Genomic DNA, 6328 nt, shown 5'->3' with positions numbered 1-6328 from the left:
ATATATATATATATATATATATATATATATATATATATATATATATATATATATATATGCTTTTAGCATTGAGAAAACCAAGTTTGTTTGAAATAAATAGTTTTGTCAGTATTTGTAAAAAATCTTTTATTTTCTTTAAAATATTAGATAAAAGATAAATAAAAATATATTGTAGTATAGCATCATCCCCAAAATGTGTCAAAATAGGATTCAATGACTTTGGTGGTAACATCTGCAGAACGCTTTTATTTACCTTTGATGGAATAGGTGTGTGATTAGGACCTCTGCCAGTTTTAGCGCTTTTCTTTTACTAAAATCCAAAGAACAGGTTTTCCCCTTCATAAAATTAATTTGGCTGCAGGTACTCCTTCAGCAAGCAAACCTGATGATTACCTACAACAACAAAAAAAAGCAAAACGTTAAACAAATATTTTCTGATGCTGGAGTATTATTATTATCCGATTGAATGTTCTTGGTGAGATATTGTTCAACGTCGTTTGCAATTCAATTGTTTTCCAAGTAGAACTGACAGCTACGAGATACAAATATTTTCCTGAAGCAGCCAACACAGTACGTAAATTTAAAAAATTTACCTGCAGCAGCCAACACGGTGCCCAAAATGGTTGAAGATTAAAGAAAAAAAATAAGTTTTTTAATCACTGAAATAGTCAATAAAAAAAAAATGAAGAACTTGAAATCGGTAAAGGAGAAAAATTTTCTTTCTGTTTTGACGTGTAAATATTATTACGCAACCGTCACTGCTTGAATTTTACTGCGCATGCACTAAACCATCAGTTTTGGAACTTAAGGTTAGTTTGCATAACAGGATCAGTGCCTGTAGAAATGTGTATCGGGTTTTAGGAATTTAATTTACCAGTAAATTGACAGTTATGCTTTGCCCATCGAATCCAACTAGTTGTCATTAAAGTACTATATCAAAAGCAGGACATAGAAAAACTTATAGATCAGCAGATCGTCGAAGACTAACAATCAGAAGAAGAACTTAACATTTCGGAAAGAAATTGGTAGTAAAAAAACGATAACCCCCCCCCTATTATTCATAGAAAACTCACCTTTGAGGAGTACTTCATCTGGTAATGTTGATGATAAATTTTACCAAGCTTTTGGTAATGCTTGTGCCTGAGGGAAAATAGAAAAAAATTGAAATTGAGTTTCTTAAGAAATAAGAAACTATTTCAAATTAACAAGGGTTTATAAAGAATGACATTTTAGGAGCTGTTTTTTCTGAATAGGGATTGGGATGAAATATTCAAAGATTAAATTGTTCAATTACAAATCAAAAGGTATTCATTGGATTGTTGGTAAAGCTGCCATATTCATTTTTTATATTTATTAGATGTTAAAGAGAAAATGCAAGGATTATGTTCAGCTTAAAATTAATGATCAGGAAAAACTGTTGGTTCCACTTAAAGTTTGCAAGCTTTGTGTGGAAAATTTATGCTAATAGACAAAAGGAACTTGAAATAAAATAGCATTTGGCATTCCAATCATATATGGTGAAGGCAAAAAAAACTACACATTATCTTAATTCAGCAATTTACCCAGTGCCCCATTCATATCAAATACTCATACCTGTTTTCACACAGTTTTCTTCATTAGAAGAAAATGAAAATGATAAATCAGAGGAGATTATTGAAAAAGGTAAAGATGTAACGATATCTTGTATTCTTCTAATATCTTGTTGTGGCTAAGTTCTAATAAAGATTGTAAGGCAGAACAGCCTTTCGTTAATCTTTTTAAGTGTTCATTTATTAAAAAAAAGTTATGCAAAAGACATAAATCTAACTGAGTTTGAACGTTTTTATTTTTTTGTTTTAGAAATGAAATTAAAATGGTATCAGATATTCTTAAAGCTCTCGTCCCAACAAAAGTAAATGTCAAGAACTTTTGTTGTCAGGGTGCAAATTTGCTTACCGCCAATGTTGCCATAACTTTTATGCTAAAAATCTCTAAAAAACGGCAATCAAAAAATAGCAATAAAAAATTACAATTAGCTCTCAGTGCAACATAGAAAACAAGAATGAGTGGGATTCTTCAGTACCTACATGATGTTAGAAATAATGCTGAGTCAGAATCTGAAGGGGAGTTTGTATTAGTTCCTTCTTCAACAAAATTTTGCTAAGTAATAGTTGAGTTACTCAACAGATGCTTTGTATCTAGCTACACCAACAACAGCGTTAGAGTCTAAAGTTGACTTTTCTGTTTTAAATAAGGCACCTCTCAAAGTGGTATCTTATTATCTGAACCTCCATTTGAATCTACATCTTCTCACTTTAAAGAATCTTTAAGTAATTCAGACAAGCTCAAAACGATTTCAGAAAAAATTTGTCAAGTATGCCTATTTGATGTTAGACGCTGTTGAAAAAATTTCGAAAAATACAGCTATTTAAAAAAGGAAGGAACACGAAATGACTTTTTGCAAAGATTTTTTCAATGATTATTAAGCTTACCAGAGGCTAAACGCAATTTTTTTGCAACCGGACTTTTTGCAACTAAAACAAGAAATCGTTTGGAAGACTTTGGAATTTTCCACCAGAGGTTTCCAAAATTCACATGGAACCTTCCTACTTAACTAATTCATCTTTCAGTGTAGTATCAGGGATATAACCGCATGCGTATACAAGTTATAGCGAATTTTGCGTTTTTTTATTAACTTTGTAACTTTTGTAACTATATTACTTATTCAATTTTAAAAATAAACACCATTAGCTACAAATAAACTCGAACAGATGTAAATGTTGTAAGAGTCACTCTAACCCGTCACATTTTGAATTTCTCCATATTTCGCGTTTTTGGGGATCGATAACCTATTTTGTGAGCAAAAAGCTTTTGGGATTAGTTGGCACAATAATCGCGGGGCTAGTTGGTAATAAAAAGTAAAAAAATAGGTAAAAAAATATTGTTGGGTAAAAAAGATCAAGAGTTTTCATAAAAAAGATGCACTTGAAATAGATGCTTAATTTGCTAAACTGGTCTCTTTTTATATGGTGTGCCAACTTACTCAGAGAGTATAAGCAACTTACCCCCTTCTTTTTTGGAGGCCCTATTTAGACCAATTTTTTTACATACCTTTTCACCAATTTTTTTGACACTTGAACACGCTTGCCAAATTCATATTCTTTTGAACTGCAATTTGATATTTTCAAAAAAGTTCACCTAGAAGTGCACAGAGCTCACTAATATTCATAATAATATTTAAAAATAAAATCTTTAAAAATACGGAACAATATGGACACATTTGATATTTTTGAAAACAGCTTACAGATATAGAAATAGGACAAATTAATGAAGCTGCTGACCAACGACCAAGTTTCATAGAAGTTGCTGACCAAGGAGAGTCTCATAGAAGTATTGGAAAGCATTTTAAACTGCAAAACTCAACTATTAGTAGATTGTTAAATATCCCTGTATATAACTATATCCCTGATATAAACAAACTGGTCTATTAGATCATGGAGAAAAGCCTAAAACTTCAAAAAAGGAATATCGCTACCTTTTTAACGCTGTCAAAAAAGATCGTAAAATCACATGCTCTGAGATAAAACTAGATTTGAACCTTACTAATATCTCAAAGTGGACAATATCTCGTCGAACAAAAGGATCAGGTGAATTTTTTTCTGGAAAGCAAATAAGAAAACTATTTGTTAGTGAAATCAATTGCAAAAAAAGATTAAAGTGGTGCATTGAGCACAAAGATTGGACATGTGAATAATGGGCTAAAGATATTTGGGGCTACGAGTTTCCTTTTATCTTCTTTTACTATGGTTGATCTCACTGTTGGAAATTAGTTGTGGAAAACTTCAACCCCCGAAACATGCAACGCAACCATCAAACATGACAAAAAGGCTAATGTTTGATGTCGTTTTAGTGCAACCAAAGTTGGAAAACTTTACCGAATGAAAGGTACCATGGACCAGCATTTAATAATCATTCAATAATCGTCCCATTCTTTAAGGGGAGAACCTTAATGAATGGGACGATTATTGAATGGGACAAACTCAGATTCTTATAGAAGCATCCATGTAAGGATATTCAAATTCCTGTAACAAAGAGTGATAGAAACAAGAATTCAACTGACCGACTCATCCATCCTATTGCGCTATGACCGTAACGACATTGGATGTTTTTGTGTTTTCGAATGTAAAAAGTAATTTTTAAAAATGTTTTTGTTTTTCTAATTGTGTAGCATTTTTTGAAGTTATGGAAAATAAAATTCCATGTTTAAATAGAAAGCAGTCTCTAGTACTACAGTGTGTAAAACATTCAAGCTTAAATAATGGTGTTTTTGGTGTGACTAATCATTTTTGGATAAAGTGATGCGCATAATGAATGGGACAAAATACTACTTATTGAATGAATTTAATAAGGTATTATTTACAGCTCAGCAGAGGGATGCTGCAGTTCCTTACTTGTACCCCCATGGGTAATGGATATTATTTACACAATTTTATACTGCAATATTTTACTTAAATAAAAATAAGTAAATATAACATTCTAAAATGATAAAGTTTTACTTTGATTAAAATTTTAATTAGAGTTTAAAGTTTAAAGTTAAAAATATTTTTTGTGCGGTCTTTATGTATGTATCTATATATTTAACTACATTTACAATTAATAAACCAATTTGAAAAATAATTGAACTAAATACGTTCATTTTTAATTCTTTTATGTTTGTCCCATTCAATGAGACATACTTAATGAATGGGACAAATGTCATGCTACAATAAAACTCTGTTTTTACCAATAGCCAAATGCAAATCCAATTTTTTTGTTTTACTATATCATTGAGCAAGTGTCGGTGTTTGTCAAACATATTTCAATATATATATTAAACAGTTTTATCTACGTTTAAAAAGCATTTTGCTAAAACTGTCCCATTCATTGAGGTTTTCCTCTACATGAGTAAGGGTAATCTGGAACATGTTTAAGAAAAAAAAGAGAGAAGCGAGTGCGGAAGATTGCCTTGTTAGTTTTAATATTTTTTGTGAAACATAAAAGTAAATGTTAATACAAGATTTTTTTTCAAAATTTAGTACAAGAAAAATCGTAAAGCTTGTTATTAAGGAAAATTCGTAAAACTTGCCACAGCCGAAACTTGGTAAATATTTTTGGTTCATTGGATCTAAATAATTTAACGATAATTGATTGTGTCGACAGTTTTCCATTTTTCATAAGTTCTGATCAGAAAAATCTTTCCAAGTCGCATTTATGCTGACCATAATCTGAAAACTCCTGAGGAAACATGTCTGGCTTCGTGAGCAATAAATACTCTTATCTCGAAATTTCTAAAAAATTTTATTTTTTACTTTATTTCTATCCATTTAAAGCAGACAGATGACGCGATCGAGTAATTTCTAACAAATTAAATAAGAGTATTTTAATCTAAGCTTAATTCTGTTGTAGATTTTTTGATTTAAGGTTTTTTGGTTCTAATTCTTTCGATTCAGGCAAGTTTTTCTTATCTTCGATTGCAACAAGATTTTAGTGCATTAAATCATGCTTTAAATTCTTGTAAATTCTTTCCTAAAACTTTCAACCGAATAAAAAAAATCTTTTTTGATCTTGATTTCTTTCGCGTCTTGCTTAACACAACGCGCATTGTTTCGTTCGTCACCTCAAACAGTAAATAAAAAGCTGAACCTTTTCTTTTCCAATTTGACATGAGTTCATTTAATAGCACTACAAGCTTTTGAAGAATTCTTGTGCTGTTTAAGTTGATTTTAAGATATCTTTTCTTTGGATTTTTTGTGTGACGCCTACTTCTTTATATTTAGTTTCTTCATTTTTCTTTTGCTTTTCTGTATATTTCTTTTGCAGATTTCGTTTATATCAGGTCGCTAATAAAGATTACCTTACCAATAGATTCAAGCATTATTATCAATATCAGATCATAATTTCGCGAGTTTAGAATAATTTTGTTCTATCTTCAATTTTAAACATTGATAGAAAGTTTTTGATTTTTTTTTTAAAAGTAAAATTTTTTAAACTTTTTTAGAAACAATTTTTAAAGAAATAATAATTCGTGCTCTAACTAATTTATGTTTATACAAATTATTTAGTAAAAAATTAAAAAATAAAGCGTATTTTAAAAGTAATCATTACTCACTAAAATTAATAACTCATTTTCTCCCAAATTTTAAAAGTATTTTAAAACCTCGCGATTTTTTGACTACTTCTACGGTTGGGTTTGCAGAACGCGTATAAACCAGCGCGTCTTAAAGAAAACGAAAAGTATTTTTGAAAAATATTTAGCCCAATATTGAAATATGACATCATTACTTTTATAAAACCTACCGTTGGGGGTGTT

General features: G+C 30.1%; 1 long non-coding RNA gene across 1 annotated transcript; it reads left to right on the top strand.

The window, feature by feature from the left end:
* Positions 1-278: 278 nt before the first annotated feature.
* Positions 279-2744, top strand: LOC149892870 (uncharacterized). The gene is made up of 2 exons (XR_016450768.1): positions 279-1662; positions 1840-2744. It is a non-coding gene; the product is annotated as an uncharacterized LOC149892870 (long non-coding RNA).
* The last annotated feature ends 3584 nt before the right edge of the window (positions 2745-6328 follow it).

This window comes from Hydra viridissima, unplaced genomic scaffold (genome assembly GCF_058129835.1).
Source record: "Hydra viridissima isolate aposymbiotic clone 2 unplaced genomic scaffold, HvirCarnegie_v1 scaffold_1, whole genome shotgun sequence".
In the NCBI taxonomy this organism is placed as follows: Eukaryota; Metazoa; Cnidaria; class Hydrozoa; order Anthoathecata; family Hydridae; genus Hydra; species Hydra viridissima.
This window is presented reverse-complemented; position numbering and strand designations above follow the sequence as displayed.